We start from the raw sequence: 17,506 nt of genomic DNA on the forward strand, positions 1-17,506 counted from the left end.
AATAAGTGAACTATTAAAACTCTGACCTCATCCCCAATGGATCACAAAGGCCTCCTCTCCAACCTTCCTTCGCCCATCCCAGTATCCCAGCCTCCAACATCAGCAGCACTCCCTGTGACCACATCAGCTGAGCAAGACAGGGAAACAGGAATACACTCCAATTTTTTATTTTGTATTCATAAGCAATTCTGGAAGTCTTTTATAAACCTGAAATTCAATATATTTACTCAAACTACACAGGGGACATTTTTATTAAAATTATATAATAATTTTCTGTATATTGGTTAAGTTTACTCACTTTTAATAAAATGGTATGATTATTCTTTTTTTAAAGATTTATTAATTATGTATACAGTAATCTCAGTATTCTGTCTACATGTATGTCTGCAAGCCAGAAGAGAGCACCAGATCTTATTACAGATGGTTATGAGCCACCATGTGGTTGCTGGGAATTGAACTTAGGGCCTTTGAAAGAGCAAGCAGTGCTCTTAACCACTGAGCCATCTCTCCAGCCCCCATAATTATTCTTTAAAGAAAAAACTCTAATAAAGTAAAGATTAGGTTAGTCTCAATGAGAACAAACATACTCTATCTTTAGATAAGTTTTAGAAACTTGGGGTCTTGGAAATCAAAATGCCCCTTTGTTGTGTTTTCCCCATAGAGAGAAGTGAACCCCTAAGCCTCGAGTGTCTGCAGAAAGTAGAAGTGTTTAGGAAGACTGGTTTGCACAGCTCCCCATCTATTACCCATCCCCACTCCATTTACAAGAACAAAATGGCTCCTTCTAGCAAACTCCACAAGAAACATCCACTGATTTCCATAAAACCAACAACCACCATTCAATACTCATAGTATTCAACACTCTCCAGTTACTGGATCACTTTTAGAGGGCCACCTATTCCTGTAATTTCTTTTAGAAAGAAAACACAAAGTAATTGCCATATTCAGGACAATCTTTGTCTCTTCCTCCTAACCCACTTGGTAAGAAGAAACCCACAAATTTCCCAACTATGGGGATGAGGAGAAGGGCAAGATCTTCAGGTTCCGGGGCTGAGGGTAGCTCACTCACGGGTAGAGCTCTTGCCTAGCTCCACACAGGGTCCGGGGTTCAACCCCAGTACGGTACTGGCGGCAGCGGGAGGAGAGTGGTTGCCTCATGTTTAAACCGTAGTTAATTCTACACAAGGAGAGCAAGAAGCTGTTGTCACGGGAAGTCGGCGGGATGGGTGACAGCACCAATTACGCCAGATGCAGTTCTGCAATCAGCTAACGACGGGTCCCCAACTGGCAATCAATCCTGTGACTGTGACCACTAATGAGCTTCGGGCCGGCCAAGTTTCACGTGACTGATAGTTATGAAATCGTTTCCTTTCCATGTGTCTCAAAACAGACTTAAATTACCTTGTTTTTTAGCCTTAAAAGCATGACCAGTGCTGCAAAATAGCAAGCTAGGATATCCGCAACCACCGTGAAATCACCCTGTACAGTCAGAAGATTCCATGGTGCAGGCAACAGACATGGCTGACTGTGGAACAAGTTACGACATACAAAAACATGGAGAGACAATTTGCTCTGAACTGGATCCATCTAATGTTTTTTGGTATGGACTTAACCTTATGCTATTTTTTTCCTGTTGAAAAAGGGGTCAAGGCTAGGGAGTTGGTTCAGTGGATAATACTCTTGCCTCAGAAGCATGAAGAGCAGGACTCAGATCCAGAGCCCATGTCAAAGCTGGAGGCGTGGCAGCCTGCCTGTAATCCCAGCTCTCTGTGAGCAGAGATACAGACGCAGGGCTCCTGGGGCAAGGTGAGGGACACACTAGCCAAATCATCAAGCACCGAATTCAGTCAGAGATCCTGCCTCCCCAAATAGTAGAACATACGTACGAACGCACACAACATGTAATAAATACAACACACTAAACACGTAACTCATTTAATATAGAGATGAAGGATCAAATGTCTTTAGGAATCCTTGTATGGGAGGGGTGGGTCTCATGTGATTACACACATCAGGGTCTGCGTGCCGCCTCGGTTATGGAAACTAAGGAATCTACAAAGAGAGAAACAGCTTTGAACGCCTGCCTAATGGAACACTTCTACTCACACAGCAAGACGGCCCCTCAGAGTCAGTCACGATGTCCACAAGCAGGGGCTCATGAATGCCTCTCTCAGTTCTTTCAAGATGACGTCTAACAGGGTCAGTCCACTCGCAGGCCATTTCAACCTGAGGTCCCCAAGGTCATAACCAAAGTCACCTATGGGACCCATCCCATGCTTGAAGATATACTGAACAATCACCAAAATTAACAACCAAAGGCCTGGCTTTCAAGAAGAGAACAGTTCTAAAGGACAGTTTAACAGGGGAAGAGCCCAGTCTAAGAGGGAAAAGATATACAACAGAAAACTAATTTTGTTTGTCTACTTGCTCACCATGTTTGGAGAAACAAACTTTGTTTTAAAAAAAAAAAAATTCAAAGCTGAATTCCAGACCCAAGACTTAACAAGGAAGTGGGTAACTGCACCTGGCTAGATATTCGCTAATATTAACAGTTCAAACCATAAACATTAAAATGTCTGTGCTAGTACGCTACATGAGAGGACCACAGACATGTTTAAGTTCGTCAGCTGAGTGGCTAATATCCAAAACCTGCCGTCATCTGGAGGCTCTGCCTGCTTCAGAGCTCCTCTGCGGCCGGTGGAGCAGCCACCCAGGCCCTTTTCATCAGCATAAAGAACAGATTAAAATCATCAGGCTTAAGAGCCTCGTAAAGGCTGGGGTGGAAGTGCATTTTAAGAGGCACCCGGCCATGGTTAATGTGATCTCATTGGAAATGAAACTCAGCTTCATCACCGCTGAATCACCTGCTGCACATCCACGGGCAAGGGACTCTGTCAGCAGGAGTCTGCAGCGCCTGACTGCAGGAGGAAGACACTGCACACGGGGACTTCACAGGATGAACACATCACACACTGGCTTCACAGGGTGACACGCAGCACACACTGGCTTCACAGGATGACACGCAGCACACACTGGCTTCACAGGTGACACGCAGAACACACTGGCTTCACCAGGACGCTGTTAACCGAAAAGTCCACTTTAGTCTCTGACCATCACCACTCCCTTATTGTTAAGCTTGATCAAGATGCTGGAGTCTCTACAAATGGGGAGCTCCTGTGAGGCTGGGAAGGACAAAGGCGTCAAAGCAACTTTTGCTGAGCTAAAAGGAATTGAAGAGATCCCTCCAGGTGTGGCAGGCTGGCAATCTCGGATGTAAGTGATCAAACAGGATTTTGTTCTGAGGCATTCTAATTTTAAACATTCAATTATCTGATTTGTAAATCTACCTTCACTCTCATTAACACCACTACTATGTAATCACACAATCGCACGCTACCCTAATAAGGCCAAGACACAGCCACAAAAATGGTCAGATATGGCCATTCCCCCAAGAAAGGACACACTCTAAACTCTTCTGAGTTTCACTCTAAAACCTCCCTGTTGAGTTTAAAAGCTCATTGAAACAAAATAAAATCTTAATTTCTGCTGCTTGGTCTCACTAGCCACATTTTGAGCGCTCAGTGGAGTGTGTGACCAGGTTTGTCAGATAACACACAGGGTGGTTCCACGATTCCAAAAGCACAAGTCAACAGCCAATGCTATGGAACGCCATGAGCTTTGATTTGAGGTTTTGCTATAGTTTTAGCAGGTCACATAGCCCAGGCTGGCCTAACACTCCCCATGTAACAAAAGATGGTCTTCATCTCTTGTTCCTCCCCTACCTCCTAATGCTGGGGTTCCAGGCATGGAACCTGGTTTGCGCGGTGCTGGGTGGGGATGGAGCCAGGGCACCTATATGCTAGGTTAGTACTCTGTGCTATTTCACTAAAGCACAGACACAGCCACCTACAGAATGGAAAACAAGTATTTCACCTCAGAGGGCAAATGAGACTCTGCAGCAGGGCTATTAGTGATAACTCTTCATCCTTGGTCAACCACTTAACTACCAATGGGATTAGGTTAATAACTACACCTCTCTGAACCTCAGCTGTCTATCTGTGAATCAAAGACAATTAAAAGGCCTGCCTACATCTGGGTCAGCAAGTTAGCTCAACAGTAAAGAGGCTTGCCACCCAGCCAGATGACACAGGTTTGATCCCCGGGGAGTAATACCAGGTACAGAAACTAAATCCCTACAGTTTGCCTGCTGACTTCTATTGGAATACACTGATGAAGAAGAACACTTAACACCCAGCTTCCACCACCAAAACCACCACACACAGCAAAATATAACAATAATTTTTAAAGACTGACCTTGAGCTACTGTGAATGGACTTATAAATATTAATTCTCCTATAGTGTTCTTTCTTCAATCTCTACTTATTTTGTGGGTGGAGTGGAGGCCAGAAGGTAACTCTGCAGAGTTGGTTCTCTCCTTCCGCCTTCCTGGGGCTTGAACTCAAGTCACCAAGCTTATGTAGCAATGACTCTCACCCACAGAAGCGGCTCACTGGTCTCCAGGGTTCTTACTTTGAGGAAGCCCTACGTGTTTTCAAAGCCTTCAAAAAAATGCTCATAGCCTTTCCTCGTTAAGAACCATTCCCTCCTTCTTATGTGTGCATCTACTGGCCCACCAATGCGTCCACCAATTCCAAGGGACCTCAGAGAACACAACTGGGATTCCTTCTGAAGGGTTACCGCTAAGCGGAATGCTCGGCCAGCGCATGCTAGCACTGGGGCTGGTCTCTAGCACCGTACGAAGAGAAGCAGGTCATCAGCCAAGATGGCCTCCTAAGTCTAGGACATTTCACAAACTATGTTTTTACCAAGAATGAGTTTAAAAAAAAATTCAACCCTGATTTTGTTTTCATTATTTAAAATAAATCTGTAATCCTGGCATGTGGGAGGTTAAGGCAGGAGGATCAGGAGTTCAAGGCCAGCTTAAGTTACAGGAGAAATGTGAAGCTAGCCTGACCAGGGCTACATGAGACCTGTCTCCAAAAATATTTTTTTTATTGAATCACTTAACTGATTTAACAAATACAAGAGTTTTCCTAGGTAGAATAAATTCACAGCATCCAGTATATAATTTTCTTTTCTCATTATCTATTTATCTATTATGTGTAATGTGTGTGTGCCCGGGAGGCACTTCCTTATATTCTCCAGTCTCCTTAACCTCCTGTAAGTGCACTCTTCAGTGAAGTGTAGGAAAACCTTACGTTCATTTACTATAACTCAAGTCAACGGAGTCTAACGAAAGACTGCGATGCTCTGGGATACTCTGTGAACCACGTAAACAGCTGAAAATACAGCAGCCATAAAATCCAAGCCTGAAAACCACTATGCTCCTACACAGCAGTTTAACAGGTAATAAACCATACTGTTTCTTCCGATAAAAAAGACAAGCGTAAAAAGTACTGACTTTCAGCATTATTAAGGCATGTGTTTGTCAGCCAGAACAGGAAAATGAATATATGATTAGCCCAAGTGACCTCAAGTCAACCGAGTGTTAACTGTTTCATGTAACTTGGTTTTGGATTTTTGTCTCATTCTTCACCAATTCCAAAGTAAACAACGGAGTAAATTAGCAAACAATATGGAAATAGTCAGGGTCTTATTTCATATCATATTATAATTCTTGAGTCTGAGTTCAAAATGTGATCCTTTTGTTCAAAAAGCCAATATGTAAAACAAAATAAACTAAAAACTCAAGGCTGAAGTAGCAGTATCCTTGTGGACCCCGTGGCACTAACGCCTGAAAGCTACAGCCGCCTAGTGCGCTGTCTCTGCTTCCCCTGCCTAGAGAGGACAACGTCAATACACTCCATTAACAACAGTCAGGAGAGCATGTCAGCAGGACGCCCGATGTCAAGCACACAGACACACCTACACGTTTGCAGCTACAGATTAGCGACTTTGAGACATCGTGTCCTAGAAGAAATGGGGCGAGAACGTGGAACTGAACTGTTGCTCAGCGTCCGTGCTCTGTGCTCCCTCAGACTAGCTTCTCTTGCCTGTTAATAGGAACATCAACTGCTCTGTTTACTTCAGGTCACAGTGAGAACACAACAAACGAGACACCGGAAACAGGTCCTCACACATCAGGCGTCAACACGTGAGCTACGTCAGCGGTCTCTCTGGGAATGGGTTCAGGCTAGTCCCCTATTTCAATTCCGAAAGACAAGAAAATAACCTCTGCGGGGACTCCAGGACTCCTTCCTGGAGAGGATGGCATAAGGGCCATTGGGCCAATACCTGAAAACTCAGAGGGAAGAGCCGGGCTTTAGAAAGAGGATATGCCCAAGGGACAGAGGCTTGCAACGGCGACTTGCAAAACCATTGATTCTCTGACTGCATCTCGTGAAGATACTCCAAACAGACCCCGGTGGGCATGAGTCCCTCACTGCATCTCGTGAAGATACTCCAAACAGGCCCTGGTGGCCAGAGTTCAACCCAAGGACCCACGTGGTGAAGGAGAGCACAGACTCCCCCAAGCTGTCCTCTGCCCTCCACACGCGTTCACTCTGGCATGTGTGCACCCCACACTCACACACACACAATCAATCAATGAAGGAAAGCGTGGTTCAAAGACAGTAGACTAAAGGGCTAAGTGGGCAGACATGTGCCCAGCAGGCATGAGGCTCTGGGTTCAATCTTTTAGTTTCCTCACAACAGAGATACTGGAAACTGCCTCCTGTGAGGATGGGAGCAACACGATCACCTCCTGCAGGGCAGGCTTACGGTCTCTCCCCCTTCCCACATCCTCCAGACTTACAAATGCAAGGGAACAAGACAGCACCAGGTAACGCTGACAGTGAGGTTCTACAGTAGCAGTGAGAGAAGCTGACCCAAGCCACCAGACTTGTCGAGGAAACATTCGCTGGGGCTGTTTACAAGGAATCAGACATTTCCAGAAGAGCTCATCTGCCGTTCCCCATCTCACAGACCGCAGAGGAATGGGTACCTCTACTCTGTATCTTAGCTCTAGTGAGGCACGGCTTCTGGCGGCCTCAGTTTCTTCCCTCACCAGGTGGAGGTGATGCCAAGTCCCTGGGTAAGCTGTGACCAGTATATACCAAGAGCTTAGGACCTGGTAGGTAGTAGGAGCTCAGTCCAGGGCTGAGTCCCTAGAAAACACTCTTATTCTTGCATAAACCACTTATTCTTCAAACAAGTTTTTAAAACTAGGTTCTGGTCCAAATACTTGGTAACAGTTCTAAAGGAGACACATTAGCTGAAGTAAACGTCTTAAGGCAGGGAAAGAGTGCTAGTTTTGGTTGGTTGGTTGGTCTTTGTCTTCCTGGGCTCAGCATTATACCCCCTACAACAAATGTCTGTGGTTCTGGGAATATAAAAGGGACGCTACACTCCTTCTGACGGAGCCCAGCTTCGGGAGTCTGGGGGGCAACACCCTCTGACTAATGGCAACCACCTGGAAGACAAAGAGAAGCTGCTGGAAACGCTGTGGGGGCCATTACCTCTTGGACTTTAAAACCCTTCAAAGGCTTTGTCTCCAGCCTTTGGTACTGGCAGGTGATAGAACCTAAGGAGGTGGATCCAACAGGGGCTCTTGAAGGGGTCACTGGCTCCTCCCACATACACATCTTTCTCCTCCCTGAACAGGCTGGGGCAAGCATCTTTGCTACTCCAACCTGCTGCGGTGCCAGAACCATGAAGTCACCACTACTCTGGCCAGCCACTGGCCCCAAACAGCAAAGCCCCTGGGGCACGGACTAAAGCCTCGGAACCACAAGGCAAATAAACCATTCCTCCTCTACATCAATGTCCCTCAAGTCCTGTCCCAGAGAGACAATGGCTAACAGAAGGGCTATGCTCCTGAAAACCAAGAACTGAACACAAATCCTAGACAGAGGAGGAGGAGCTCAGCCGGCATCTGGGGACCACTGGCAAGCAGCAAGCTGAACACCATCAGGAAGGCTACAGAGGCAACAAGATGTCCTGATTACTGGGGTTTCTGGGTGGTACAGATGCTCTACCACCAATTCCCAGAATCCTATTAGAAACAAGCGGGGAAGGAAAGCACTGAAAGGTGTCTCAGGGGTGAAGCAGTAACGGGGTCTTCCTAGCCCATAGTGCAAGGGAGACCACAAGCCCTGGGCAGATTCAAACTTCCACTCTCAATGGGCCTATCAGTAGTAACTTTGTTTCATGAATGATGACATCACATTCTATTAAGGCAAGGAAGAACAAAAAGCACATGAAAAGTCACACCAAGACTTCGTCCGGGTGACAAACCTGTTGAAACTCCAGCTCTGACTCACAGCCTTTGTCTTCTTTTAATACATTAAAAAAAAAAAAAGGAAATGTTCCTTTAGTATTTTATAATGCTTCATTCGTAATTGAAATGAAGACATAAAAGAGAAAAGAGCCTTACTCTGGTGCCACTGTGGAGACAGAAAAGCCTGAACGGTCAGATTGGCAAACCCGCCTCCATACTTTTCATTGTTATTCTGAAAAGGGTGAGGGGCTTCAAGAAGCACATCAATTTAGGACACGGTGCCCAAGGAGTTCAAGAGCTAACTGAGGCAGGTAATGGGCACCTGCTGCGGGAACAGGAGGCGGAGTGTGAGTCCTGGAAACTGAGGCAGAACACGAACACGAAAGGCCTCCAGGCTGCTGCTGGCTCACGCAGACTGGCGGGGGGGGGGGGGGGTGACTGGTGAGAAGAGTCCTGGCCAGGAAGAGCATCAACCTAAGAAACTGTTCCATCCAGAGCAGAAACCCAAGAAAGAGGAAAGGGGAGCTGGTTCAAGTCCCCAAGAAACCACAATAAAGGATCTTGTGTCTGCAACCGAGCAACCACAACATGAATCTGTTCACTTTTCATCGAAGGTGCCTCAAACGCACTGCCTAGAACACCCTTGCAGCCTCTCAGAAGTAACAGTCAAACAGCTATTTAAAAGTTATCTCAACGATACATCGAAATCTCAAGAGGGATAAGTACTCCTTACTGAAGCATGCAATAGAACGTCCCTTCCCGCCTGGGCAGCGTTTTCTTCGAAAACATGAAGCAGTGTTAATGTCTTTCAACCTTCCCAGGTTACTCAATAACCACAGCAGTAACTGAACATTGTTAGAGCAACAGGCCCGTTTAGGGCTTAATCGGAGCCCTGTGACCATGCTTTACTTAAAAGGCTCAACTCAGGCGAGCCTTGAGTTTCCCAGGGGAAAAGGGAGCTGTATTTCATGAAGCCTGTAGCAGTCACCGGAATGAGCAGAGACCTTCTCACGGTTTCACCAGGGCTGCATGTGGGCAGGCAGCAGGGAGTTTCCCTGTTGTTAACCTGGGCAGATACTATTTCCCCCAGTCTCACCGCTCTCATCTGGAAACTAAGAACCACAGTTCACCCCCCTCTGGGGTTAATCAGAAGGAACATAAAGTTAGGTGCAGCCCTTTTAAGAGAACGTTTAGGCCGGTGTATAGCCGTGGGCTTCAGCGCGGCATTTCCTTACTAAGTGTGACTAGACTTAAGGAAGTTCTGGGGTCCAGAACAGCGAACCTTGGTGACCGTTGGTTGCTTAGTGCCCTGACCCCTTTCACTGCTTATCTTGCAAGACTACACAAGAAATTTCATCGTTGCCATAGTGACCACAGAATCCTGGGGAAATGAAAGGAGATGAAGAAAGAAAAGCTACTAACTTACCGGTGAGAACTAGAGCCAGCCTGTCCGAGCAGCACTGGGAACCTCAGTGAAGCTTCCTACCGATGCCCACCTACAACAGCCATGGGAACTAGAACCAGCCTGTTTGAGCAGCATAGGGAACCCCAGTGAAGCCTCCTACCGATGACCAGCTACATCGGTCATGGGCTAGCTCCACGGTCAGTACCTTTCGGCATCCTTTGGAAATATAAAGCCATCACAGCTACCAAAGGGACAGGGCAAGCATATCCACCATAGATCACACCTCCACACCACTCTCACCAAGATCAAAGGTATTCAGAAAGTTAGATTCCGTAAGTCCAGACACAGTGTGTCCTCTCCGAGGCAGAGGTGGTGGAGAGAGCTGTGCAGAGGGACGAAGCAGGAAGGCATTGCTTTCACACAAACGTGATCAGCCCAGGTCTATCGCTGCAATACACTTTCTCACTTTAGCACAAGGCTTTGCTGACCATCTGGAGCTACTCCAGGCACAGGGCCAAAACTTCGTAATTCCTTTGCAAAGTAAATGACAGATCAGTAACTGCCACGTCTCCAGCAGCGGCCAATGAGAGCACCTCACATCCTCTGTGCTCCCTGGAGCTTCACACACACAGTACAAACAATGTGCTTCCAGCAAAACCTGTGAGTAATGCAGCAACAGCATTACTTCGGAAAAAGACAACGTGTGTGTGTGTGTGTGTGTGTACACTACTGCATACACTGAAGTAGGGCATTTGTGAGCTAAATGAAAAGGGCCACCTCTGGACTGCAGTAAAGCTTGTATGCATCCATTACTGCTATGCAGACTGCACTAGAGAAATGTGAAATGCCTGCCCCTCCCTCAGGGCATCAAACATCACAGTCATGTGATTACATTACATACCAGGCTACAGTGGTGAACTCCGTATTGATGGCAACCTGTACATGGGCAGGAGATTCTTAAGCCCAGAGATCAGCAACATCCCTTTTTTCATCACCATACCAAATGGTCCGCTATGATGCGCCGGGTTCAATGGCAAAGGACAAAACACAAATCTGCAAAGTCCTTGATAGGCACCTGACAGTAGGTGCCTCTCACCTAAACATGAGAACCTGAGTCTGGATCTCCAGAATGCAAGTCCAAGGCAGATACGGAAGAGCACATGTGTAACCCCAGCACTGGGGGGAAGGGTGGGGGCATGCAGAGACAGGCAGACCGCGAAACACACTGGCCAGCCAACCTAGCCAAATCAATAAACCTCGTGGTCAATGAGAGACTCTAACTCAAAGTCTCAAGATGGAAAGGAAAGAAAAAAAGACACCTAATATTACTTCTGGTCCATGTGCACCCAGGTGTACACACATACACACACACACTAAAAATTACATATACCACATACACAAGATATCTCACACATACCTACAAAAACTAGTTAAAAATACATTTGAAAATCTTTCCCTGAAGCACAATGAGAAGACATCAACCAGTACAGACTTTCTAAAAAGGTTTTTTGGAGGGAGCAGGGTCCAAAGACTTGATAGCTACCTTACCATTCAGCACTGGAGAACTTTCTTATATTTCTAATTATAGTATTTTAAAACAGAGCCATCTGAAGTTGGATGCAGTAGTAGCAAAGACAGCTTCTAAAAGAGAAGTCGTAAGGAGTTCCACAGATGAGTAAAATGGCTGTGGACTTCAAAGCAGGCTGCAGACAGAGTCAATAAAAATATAAACTAAGAGATTAGTCTGCCCAATTAGGCTACTCTAAAATACCTCTGACTGGATAATAAACAACAGAAACATATTCCTGGCGGGGAGGAGGGATCAGCAGGTAGAGTGCTCGCCAGTGTGCAGAGTCCTGCCTGAGCTTTCTTCCAGTCCTCTTTCCTTTATGAGCCGCTGGCCTTCAGAGTAGTGCTTACTCACGTCTACATCTATGGCCACTCCATGTCCTGCACTGAGTCCCCTCGCAGCCCTCAGCATCTACCCTGCGAAGAGGGAAGGGACTGGTGACTTAGTGACTTAGCATGGAGTCACACAGAACTCAGAACTGTGACAGAGGAAAAGGGCTCCCTGGGACAGCCTCACTGCAGGACCACAAGAGGAAAAGGGACACTGAGAAAATCGCATTTCCCACAAACTTGGTATCACACGTTCAAGTGGAGCCTCAAAGGCAGAGCCACCAAGAAACTGCTGGGAGCAGAGTGGCTAGGAAGAGAACGCCAGCAATGGTTGGCAGCCAACCAGGGGGAAGAAGACTCAAAACAAAAGCAGGGCCCCAATATGGCTCATGAGCTAAAGTGCTTGTCCTTACAAGTCTGATGGCCTGAGTTCAATCCTGGAACCCACAGTCCCACAGTGAAGGACAGAACTGACCCCTGAAAGTTGTTCTCTGACCTTCACAAGCATACTATGCTATACACACACACACACAAATATATACACACATACATACACAAAAACATACACACAAACACACTCACACATACACACAAACACACATAGAAATAATAAATAAGTAAAAATAATTAAAAGCAAAGGCAAGAGCTCCGGGAAAGAGCAAAGATATAAATGTCAAGTGAGAGAATGACAAAGACTGAGAATGCCGTGTTACTTTTAAGGAACTAGGGAACTGGAAAAAGTGGGGAAAACAGACAAAATGAGGACATCCCAGTGCAAGAGCTCAAAGCTACAGTCACAGCCCTTAGAGGTAGAAACAGGACTGGGAGTTCAAGGCCAGCTCCCAGAACACAGTTACCCTGGGCTACACGAAAACTGGCTCCAAAAAGAAACAAAGGTCTTATAATAAAATACTTAGCAAATAAGAAAAGACAGCTAAGACACAAATACATTTTTAAAAAAATGTTGGTGGGTCCTTCAATAGAGAGCCAGCCTTACCTACCTACAGGAGCGGAGCATGCTTCTGTAGCAAAAGTTCACAGCGACTTCTGTCCAGGGGTCAGAGGGCTAAGGAGAACCCATTCCTGACTCTGCCTCCACTCAGCTCTGCCGTTCTCCTAGAACTCTGACACTTATCACTCACTTGATATTGTATCCACACCATATACTATGGGACTCAGAAAGAACCAACAGAAATCAAACTGAGAAGGAAAGAGAGAAAAGGGGAGGGGTAGAGGAAGGGAAGAACTAGTGCGCACACCTTTAATCGCAGCACACGGGTGGCAGAGGACAGCCTGGCTACAAAGCTAATTCCAGGGCTGCACTAAGAAACCTTGTCCTTAAAAAATTAAAACGAACGAACAAACAAACAAAGATTTAGGCAGAAAGCAGAAAGCTGGGCCTGGTGGCAAATGCCTATAATCAGAGCACTTGGGGGATGGTGGTCAGAGGATCAGAGGTTAAAAGGCCAGCTTCATCTGCGCAGCCAAGTTCGATTAAAGCCAGCTTGAACTTTATGAGACTCTGCCTCAAATAAACAAAAACAAACAAACAAACAGACTTAGGCTAGGTCATAAAGTGCATTAAAATAGTACATACAAAATCAGTCCTACTAAAACTATGAAATAGCAAGCACTGAGCCTAGAGAGCAGGGACAAAGGAAATGCCACTTTCTAGGAGAAAAGTAGCTGACAGCTGGGGTATAGAGGGCAGGGATGGGCAGGTGGGGAAAAGGAAGCCACTTCCCAGCCTTAGAAAAGGAACGTGGCCAACTTATCAACAGCCGTCAAGAGGGCCTGGGAAAGGACAGAACCCTCCAAGCTGGGAGGCACCAGCATCAGGCCATCTCCACAGCCTGTGTGGGAAGCCATAGAGAAAAACTGAGACCTGCACAAGCCACACACAGCTTTTCCCTACACAGGTATTCCTGCCCTACCGACAGACAAACCATATGTTAACAATATCCCCAGTGACCTGGCCGTGCTCATTTGTGCAACTGGAGGTTAACCCTAAGAAAAACCAGAGGTCCCTTTGGCTCCCCGCCCTGACTTCGTTAAGATTGTGCAACTTGTACAAATAGAACCATTTCCTGTGCACTGCACAAAGCAGTTACTGGGCTGGTACAATCCGGGGGATGATTTAATGGAAGAAGTCAGTCTGGTGGTGTCTTACTGCACTCCGTTTTTAAAAGGCACAAGAGGAGAGGAAAACACTGGTCACCGGTATCTTGCCGAACAGCAGTCCCTCCTTTGTGCTGTCTTCCCACACACACTGCAGATGGCGAAGCTGGGAGAATTCGCTTGGAAACAGCTATGGAACAATGAGTTTCACCCGTTCTTCAGCATTTGTTGTCAGCAGAGTTATAGGGAGGCCTGGCAGCTCTGGCTCACCAGGTAAAGGCACTTGCTGCACAAACCTGATGAGCCAAGTTCAAGCCCCAGAACTAAGAAGAGAACCAGCTTCCAAAAATGTCCCAGACTCTCACGAGTGTTACGGCACACAAGCATCTATACTCACACACACACACACACACACACATACACACACACACACACACACACCACACACAATAATAACACCACTTTTAATCTTTAAAGGAATATACAAACTAGATTCAGCTATGGGGCTTGGGGTAGAGCTCCACCAGCCAGCATCATGAAGCCCCGAGTTCCACCCCCCGTATGCAGTCCATGCCCAGACACCCAGCATTTGGTAGAAGCAGGAAGATCAGAAGTGAAGGCCACCTCTGTTACAGGGTGGCCTTCAAGGCCAGGCTGAGCTACACAGACCTTGCCTCCCAAAACACCTGGCATAACTTTATAAGTTCAGAAGCATCCAATTTCCACATAATATAAATTCTAATTCTACAGGACAGGTAGGAAGGAAGGAAGAAAAGGAAGAAGAGAGAAGAAGCAGGAACACATCCTGCGGCCCACATTCCCCTCCAATAAGTCAAGCCCTTTTGAGTAAGCTAGGTGGAGTGGGTTTTTATTATGTACAAACACAATAAACTTTCCCTGAACAGTACAATTCTTTCCATCTGCACACATATCCAAACAGCACAGTTGCTGCTGCCTTTGGTTGAAATTTCCCTACAGTTCTGAGAAATAGAATTAGAACTCTGCTTCAGAGAAAATCCACCGGCAGTATCCCACTAGCTGGAGCACATGGCATCTCTGTAGCAGAACAGCAGATGTCTTACGCTCATTCAGCCACTTGTTCAATAAACACTAATTGAGCACTCACTGTTTGCCAGACACTGTGTCTAAGAGAACAAGGAACACATGGAACCTGCCTTCAGTGAATTCCTATTTAGCGGGAAAGCACTGGGAAGAGGACTCAGAAGTCGGCCCCATCCTGGCCACCGCCTTGTCACACCTAAGCGCCAGCACCCTGAGCAGACAGCAGACTTCAGGGACTGGTCCATGTGGTCCATCGGCCCCTATCATACTCCCCTTCTAAAGGGCAAGGGAAATGCAAGGCATGGAGCATACTTAAAGGTGTTCTCCTCGTGTGATGGGGTGGTGGGGGATCAACTTTATGAGCTCAGGGATACAGAAGAAAACCTAAAGATGAGTTTAGAAGTATCCAGTATTCATACAGGACAGAGTTTCCAGGAAAGAAAATGGGGTGGGGGGACCAACTTATAATAGGCTTCACCACTGCCCAGCACTACCAACCCAGAACACAGCACTCCAAAGCTACAACAGAACTGAGGGGCTGGAGAGAAGGCTCAGCAGTTGAGAGCAAACACTGCTCCTGCAGAAGACCCAATGATTCCCAGCCCCTCATTAGGAAGTTCACAACTGCCTGTTCCTCCAGTTCCAGGTGATCGTCTCCCATCCTCTTCTGGTAACAGGCAACCACCATCTCACAACTAAATAAAAAGCAAAAAAAATGAATCTTTTATAAAAGTCCCCATTGGTCATTATTTATACCTTTCAGGGAGTCTGCAACAAGACTGGTCTAAGAACCCTTAAAAAAAAAATCAAGAAACAGTAATTAGTCTCACTGTTCACCGGGTATCTTTCACAATGGTAACAGGTCTATAAAAAACAGACATTCAGTAAGGTCATTTAAAACAAAGATCTCTCACTGTCTATAGCAACTGACTTTGTGGCTAAATCCTAGAAAAGCAAAATATGCATTCCCTAAGGCTAAAGTTCACAGCATGGCTAGCTAACTAGTTTGAAACATTTCTAAATGAAGGTTGTAATAGTCAAATAAATCAAAGGGACAGGAATATTTGCCAACTAGGTTTGATTGACGGGGCGATAAACATCCTTGTATGTAAGCATTAGATCCACATCCTGGAAACAATAAAACAGCATTATGCTCAAGGTTAGGCAAGTTTATACACGTTATCAAGTAAAATATGGTCAATGGTTGCTTTTCCATGGCAAAACAAACTGCCTTATTGACTAAGAAAAATAAACATTCACACCTAACCTGTATCTATACCCTAATTTCTTGCCAAACTGAAGTACATTAGATACATTTCAAATAAATCCATTACTCTACACCTGTCCAGATAGTTAATAATCCATACAATAACTTTTAAATCTGAATACCCAGCCAAGTAATTTTTCAGATCAGAAGTTTTACTCCCAAATTTTTAGCTAACAAGAGAACTTTTTCAAAGCCTTTGACTCTCTTGTAAAAGCTTCAAACTCTCCATTGTCACAGGTCACAATTAGTGTCAAGAGTCCTGAGAACAGATGTCACAGAAATCTCAACACAGCATCTGTGGGTCCTACGGCCTCTGCCATGGAAAAGGTCACAAAAAATGCCTGATCGTTTTATAAATGAAATATAAAATTTGGAAAAGGTTAGTGGCGCATTTCCTGATATATATCCCACGGGGTGCTACCATCCGATGCCCAGTCATGACTCTAGTCAAGGGCCTGGCTTCCTGTATGCAGTTGTAAGGAATGAGGCAACTAAGCCTGGAAAACGCTGGCAGACATGAGACCTGTAATAACAATTAATGTGGATAACTTGTCAAAGGTAAAGGGGCCGACACTATAGAAAGCCTTGTACCCAATGCTTTACTAATTAAGACAAAGACAAAGAGAAATGCTGATGACCCTACCCTCTCTGCCGTCCTCCTGCAAAGATGCTGGGAGCTCCTTGCTTTCCTATGTACCACTTCAGAAAGCAAGAGAAAGTTCTCCATGGACCCATACTGAATGCAAAATGTATATATGGCCTGAGCTACGGTGCGAACACAGAAGTTTTCTTTAGTGTGAACTACAGAGGCATTTAGATGAGAGACGGATGCATCTCCTGTTGACTGTCACCTTCTAACAGGGTGACATGATGCTAAGCAAGTCCCTGTGACTCAAGGTCTTCCTCTCGTGATGTATCTCACAAACAATGGGTGTCTCAGAGTGAACTAGACAACTGAAGAGCCAGAACAAAACATCTCAATAAATCAAAGAACCTATCAAAATAGCAATAAAGATCTCATCGCTTAAGCTGGGTGGTGGTGGCGCACGCCTTTAATCCTAGCACTCGGGAAGCAAAGGCAGGCAGATCTCTGTGAGTTTGAGGCTAGAATGGTCTACAAAGTGAGTTCCAGGATAGCCGGGACTGCTACACAGATGCCTTGAGGAAAAAAAAAAAAACCAACAACAGCAAAAAAATCTCATGGCTTATAAGAAAAACAATGATTAAAAAAGGATGGTTGTCAAACAAAGAAATAAATCTTAAACACAGCACAGCATATATAATCAATTGATACAGATTCCAACTCACACTGGGATCACATAAGTTCTTCTCTGTACCAATACTATTTCTTTCTTGCTAGAGAAATCACAAAGCTGCTTACCCTAAAGAATACAGATTCTCTCCAACATGACTGGTGTGTGTGCGCGCGCGCATGTGTATGTGTTTGTGAAAGGAGCTCAGGTAACTAGGCCAACCTCAAACTCCATATGCAGCCTGAGGACAGACTTGAACTCTT

The 17,506-nt window shown here is 45.6% G+C and overlaps 1 protein-coding gene across 4 annotated transcripts in view; it reads right to left on the reverse strand.

The window, feature by feature from the left end:
• Fndc3b (fibronectin type III domain containing 3B) overlaps positions 1-17,506 on the reverse strand; it is a 291,727-nt gene that overhangs the window by 257,606 nt on the left and 16,615 nt on the right. Inside the window, exon 1 of one of the 4 annotated variants that reach the window (XM_075950512.1) lies at positions 2,865-2,884. The exons of the other annotated variants lie outside the window; for them this stretch is intronic. The gene's annotated coding sequence lies outside the window, so the exon portion shown is untranslated. Of the gene's footprint in view, positions 1-2,864; positions 2,885-17,506 lie in introns of those variants that run through there. 4 annotated transcript variants of the gene reach the window in all.

The sequence above is a fragment of the Microtus pennsylvanicus genome, chromosome 16 (genome assembly GCF_037038515.1).
Source record: "Microtus pennsylvanicus isolate mMicPen1 chromosome 16, mMicPen1.hap1, whole genome shotgun sequence".
Lineage (NCBI taxonomy): Eukaryota > Metazoa > Chordata > Mammalia > Rodentia > Cricetidae > Microtus > Microtus pennsylvanicus.